Source organism: Falco peregrinus, unplaced genomic scaffold (assembly GCF_023634155.1).
Source record: "Falco peregrinus isolate bFalPer1 unplaced genomic scaffold, bFalPer1.pri scaffold_89, whole genome shotgun sequence".
NCBI classification, from domain to species: Eukaryota; Metazoa; Chordata; class Aves; order Falconiformes; family Falconidae; genus Falco; species Falco peregrinus.
This window is the reverse complement of record NW_026599642.1, coordinates 422,501-427,457: the sequence shown is the minus strand read 5'-3', so window position 1 is coordinate 427,457 and position 4,957 is coordinate 422,501. Positions and strand designations below refer to the sequence as shown.

The 4,957-nt window shown below is 74.9% G+C and overlaps 2 non-coding genes across 2 annotated transcripts in view; both read left to right on the top strand.

Moving 5' to 3' along the window:
- The first annotated feature begins 3,736 nt into the window (after positions 1-3,736).
- Positions 3,737-3,889, top strand: LOC129783640 (5.8S ribosomal RNA). Its single transcript, XR_008745401.1, has one exon. It is a non-coding gene; the product is annotated as a 5.8S ribosomal RNA (ribosomal RNA).
- Positions 3,890-4,806: 917 nt separating this feature from the next.
- LOC129783642 (28S ribosomal RNA) overlaps positions 4,807-4,957 on the top strand; it is a 4,285-nt gene continuing 4,134 nt past the window's right edge. The window contains exon 1 of the ribosomal RNA XR_008745403.1: positions 4,807-4,957. This exon is cut by the window's right edge and continues 4,134 nt beyond it. This is a non-coding gene — a ribosomal RNA (28S ribosomal RNA).

Sequence of the window (4,957 nt, the reverse complement as noted above, 5' to 3'; positions counted from 1 at the left end):
CGAGACTCTGGCATGCTAACTAGTTACGCGACCCCCGAGCGGTCGGCGTCCAACTTCTTAGAGGGACAAGTGGCGTTCAGCCACCCGAGATTGAGCAATAACAGGTCTGTGATGCCCTTAGATGTCCGGGGCCGCACGCGCGCTACACTGACTGGCTCAGCTTGTGCCTACCCTCCGCCGGCAGGCGCGGGTAACCCGTTGAACCCCATTCGTGATGGGGATCGGGGATTGCAATTCTTCCCCGTGAACGAGGAATTCCCAGTAAGTGCGGGTCATAAGCTCGCGTTGATTAAGTCCCTGCCCTTTGTACACACCGCCCGTCGCTACTACCGATTGGATGGTTTAGTGAGGTCCTCGGATCGGCCCCGGCGGGGTCGGCCCCGGCCCTGCCGGAGCGTCGAGAAGACGGTCGAACTTGACTATCTAGAGGAAGTAAAAGTCGTAACAAGGTTTCCGTAGGTGAACCTGCGGAAGGATCATTACCGGGGGGCTGTGTCGCGCGCGAGCGCGCGCGCCGGGCGTCCGGCCGCGCCGCGCCGATCGTGCCCACGCGCTCGCTCTCCCTTTTCCCCGCGCCCGCCGAGCCGCGCCCGAGCCGCGTTCGCGGTGCCCGGGAAGGGGGGGCTGTCCCCGCGTGGGGACACCCCCCCCCGCCGTCCTTTCCCGCCCCGGGCGTTGGCGGCGGGGCGCGCGGGATTCCCGTTCCTCTCTGGCCGCCGCCGTGGCGGCAGGGTCGCGGCGGTGCTGGGAGGCGCGCGCCCCCCTCGCCGCCGCGGCCGGCGTCGGTCCGCCGCCGGTCCGACCCCCGCGCGTGGAGAAAGGTGCGCGGCCCGGGGTGTGGTCGGACACGCGCCTCGCCACCGCGGGCCGGCTGTCGGCGCAAGGGCCCGGCTGTCCGGCCGCGCGCTTCCGCGCCCGTAGCCCCGAGTTCGCCCGTGAAGTTGGAGGGCTTCCTCGCGCGAGCCGCCCCGGCGCGCGGGAGGGGAGGGCTCCCCCTCCCCCCGTCGCACGCGCGCGGGGGGGGAAGGGGGTTGTCCCTCCCCGGAGGAAGGCGCGCCCTCGCTCTTCTCTCGCTCTCCGGCTGCGGCTCGCCTTCGCCGGCGCCGCCTCCGCCGCTTGTCTCTGCAGCGCCTGCGCGCGTCGCTCCGGCTGGCCGGTCGGCCGGGCCCGCCCGCCGCGTCGCCGCCTTGCCCCTCCGCTCCTCGCCGTCCGCCGCCTCCCGCCGGCGGCCGCCGTTCCCTCTCCGCGGGAGCCGAGGCGTGCTCCGCCAGCCCCGCGCTCCGCCCGGCCGTCTCCGCGGCAGTTCTCTGCCGCCGGTGTGCGGTCCGGGGGAGCTGGGTGGGGAGGATGCGTCCGCAGGCTGCCCCCGGGCTGCAGAGGACGCGCGGTCCGTCGGGTCGTGGGGCCTGGCGCGCGCGCGCGACGGAGGGTTGGGGAGGTGTGCTGTCGTGGCAGAGGGTGCGCGCCCGAGCCTTCCCCGGCCGCTGAGCCCGCGCGCGGGGGTGGCGGGAGGAAGCGGCGAGCGGTGAAAGGACGACAGGCGTGGCCGGCAGGTGGTGAGGCCGCGCGTGGCCAGGCGAGCGAGTGGCGGCCTTTTCCTTCGGGATCGGGGGAGGCGTCTTCCCCGACCCTTCTGGGCAACGGGGCCGGCCGCGAAAGAGAAGAGCCGTCCTCCGGGCGTTCCGGGATATAACGGTGCGCGGAGCGCAGCGGTGGCGGCTTTCCCCCATACCCGCCCCACCCCCCACCTCTTCCTTCTCTCCCCGCACCTCGGTGCCTACGGGAGGGAGGGGGGGGGGGAGCCGCGAGCGGGTGGAGGGGGTGAGCCGCGCCGTCGGTGGGCGAGGCGCGAGGCGTGTCTCCCCCCCTCGCCGGGCCGCGTCCCCGCGCGAGCGGGCGGCCCCAGCCACGTGTCTCCTCTCGGGCGCAGCGCCGGGTCACTGAGGGAAACCCCCGGCCCCCCGGGTAAGGAAGGACGAGGTGTTGGCGGCGGACGTCGGGCGCGCCCCCGCGGGCGGACGCTCCCCCGATGGTGGCAGCGGGGGAGGCACCGCCGCGGGGCCCTGCAGGTCGTTTCCCTCACCCCAGGGCCAGGTACCTAGCGTCCGCGTTTCTGCGCAGCCCTCCCTCGGCGAGCCCCGGGGGTCGAAGGCTGCGCGGCCGGGCGGCGGTTTAAAGACGCGGGCGGCTCGATGCGACCCCGGGGGGAAGCGGTTGTAGTTTTGAGCCGGCGGTGGCGCCTCCGCTGGTGGCGTGGCGGTGGTGCGGTGGCGGTGGTGTATGGTGGAAGGCCGTGCCGTGGGAGTCCGCTCCCGGAAAGGCTTCTCCCCAACCCCCTTCCTCCCCTCCCCACCCGCCGGGCGCTGCCTCGGACCGACCCATACCGTGCTCGTTCCCCGCCTTCCCCCAGCGGGCAGCCGTGCCGGGGAGGTGTCCCGCTGCCGCCCCCCCTCCGCGGTCCGGTCTCGCGCGGAGAGGCCGCGGCGTGTGTTAGGCCGCAAGCCGTCCTTGCTGTGTGCCCGTCTCGCGTCTAAGGGGCGTCCCCGGCGTGGGAGCGCCGTCTCCTCCGCTCGGGGGGGGGCGGCGCGTCTGCGCTGCGTCGGCGGCCGCCGTGTCGCCGTGCCTCCGTGGCCGCGCTGCGCTCCTCGGCGAGCCCTCTCTCCGCCCCGGCGAGCGCTCGGGCTTCTGCCGTCGCCCAAGGTCGGCAAGCCCCCCCGCCCAGGCGGCGGTGCCGTCACCGCTCGGCCCCCCGTGTCCAATCGGTCGGCCGGAAGGTGCCCGCCGCCGGCCTCGACCGTCCCGGCCTGGACCCTGCCCGCCGCTTCCACGCCGCCCTCCTCGGCCGCGCCCGGCGGAGGTGGCGTGCCTCCCGTCGGCGGGGGGTTTTGGGGGTAAGGAGGCGTCCGGGCCTCGTTCTCCGCGTGGAGACGGGGGAGAGAGGACGGCGCCCCCCGACACCCCCACCCCCGTCCGGGGCTCGTCGCCTTCCGGCGTGGCGCGCGCCTGCTTGGGACGGGGGTCGGGGCGAGAAGCCGGTGGTGTCGGCGGTTCCGGGAGGGCGGTCGCGGCTTCGCGGCTGCGAGCGCCGTCCGGCGGGCCCCGAGCCGGTGCGTCGCCGTCTCGGGCTCGGGCGGTTTTGTCGCCTCCGGAGGTGTGCGGTGTGGGGCCTGCCGAGCTGCCGGCGGGGTTGAGCCGCAGGGAAAAAGCGGGCTGCCGTAGTGCGGTGCCCGAGAGGCGCGTTGCCGCGCGTGTGCGGGCCGTCGGCGGCAAGCAGCAGCCCGCCGAGTCCCCGGGCGCGAGGCGGGGGCGTATGCAGGTCGGGGCGCGGTCGGGGCGCGCCGCTGCTCCTCCGTGCGTTGGCCGGGCCGAGCCCGCGCGCCTGGTCCGCCTCCGAAGCGCGCGGGGTGCGTGTGGTGGGAGCGCGCGCTCCCCGCCCCAGCCCTCGCCTTTCGGAGTTTTTCTCCGTTGCCCTCCCCTTTCCCTCCTCTCCTGCGTTGTGTTGCTCGTACGGTCAGGCGAGGCGAGAGGCTTCCTTCCGTCGTCGCGCCGCATCGCCGTTGCGCGCCCCCCCCTTTCCGCGCGGGCGGAGGGGCGGTCGGGCCCGGCGAGAGGCGGGGCGCGCGTCGGTCGGGGCCCGTCGTCAGAGGACAAAGAAAAAAAGGGGGCGGCCGCTCGTCGTGGAGCGTGCCCCCCCGGTGTGTCCGTCCCGCGCGCGCGGGGCGGTGCCGAAAGAGACAACTCTTAGCGGTGGATCACTCGGCTCGTGCGTCGATGAAGAACGCAGCTAGCTGCGAGAATTAATGTGAATTGCAGGACACATTGATCATCGACACTTCGAACGCACTTGCGGCCCCGGGTTCCTCCCGGGGCTACGCCTGTCTGAGCGTCGCGTGACGATCAATCGCCGGCTCTGGCCGGCCGCCCCGTCCTCGTTCCGCCCGCCCCTCCCTCTCGCGTGGGAGAGGTGGGGGGCCGGGGTAGCGAGGCGGCGTCGGTCCGCAGCTGGCGCGGCTGGGGGGGTTGCCTCGCAGGTCCGCCTTGGGCGAGGGCCTTCGTCCCCCTAAATGGAGACTCGGGGAGCGCCCCGAAGCTCCCCGCTCTCCCGGTTCGCCCGGTTCGCGGAGCTCGTTCCCGCCTGCGGGGGGGGGGGGGGCTGCCCCCCCCCAGGGCTCGTCGGGTCGGTCGGGCCCGGCGCGGCGGTGGGGAAGCCGCGCGAGCGGTGTTTGGGGTGCTAGGCGCGGGCCTGCCCCCCGGCGCCCCGCGTGTGCGCGCGGGCGGCTGTCTGCGGGTGGGTACCGCGGCGGTACCGGGCCGTGCTGCCGCGCGTGCGCCGCCGCGGAGGCGCCGGCGTGGAGAGGAAGGGTATCGTCCCGGGCCGTCGGGGCCCCGCCTGCCCTCGTCCCGCTCCTGCCTTCTCCCCTGTTTCTCCGCCGCGCCCCGGGTGGGCGTCGTCCTAGGCATGGGGGGCCCGAAACGGCGCGCGCGTGCCGTCGGGTCGCCGTCGGCGCCGTCCCACCCGGATGCTCGGCCGGGCGTCGTCCCTGGCCGTTCCTCGCCCCCCCCCCCTCTCCCCGAGGGGCCGTCTCCGCGCGCTCGCGCGTCTGTCGCGTTTCGGGCCGCCTTGCCGGGCTTGGGGCTTTGGCCCTTCCCTCCCGCCCACTTGCGTGGGCGCCTCGCGGCACGGCGGGGGCCCCGTTCGCCGGCGGGAAGAGGAAGCGTCGTTGGGCGCGCGCGTCCGCCCGCCCGCCTCTCCGTGTGCGGCGGTGGGGGGGGGCGGCGTGGCGCGTCCTTTCGGTCGTGGGCTTGCGACCTCAGATCAGACGTGGCGACCCGCTGAATTTAAGCATATTAGTCAGCGGAGGAAAAGAAACTAACGAGGATTCCCCCAGTAAACGGCGAGTGAAGAGGGAAGAGCCCAGCGCCGAATCCCCGCCCCGCGGTGGGGCGCGGGAGCTGT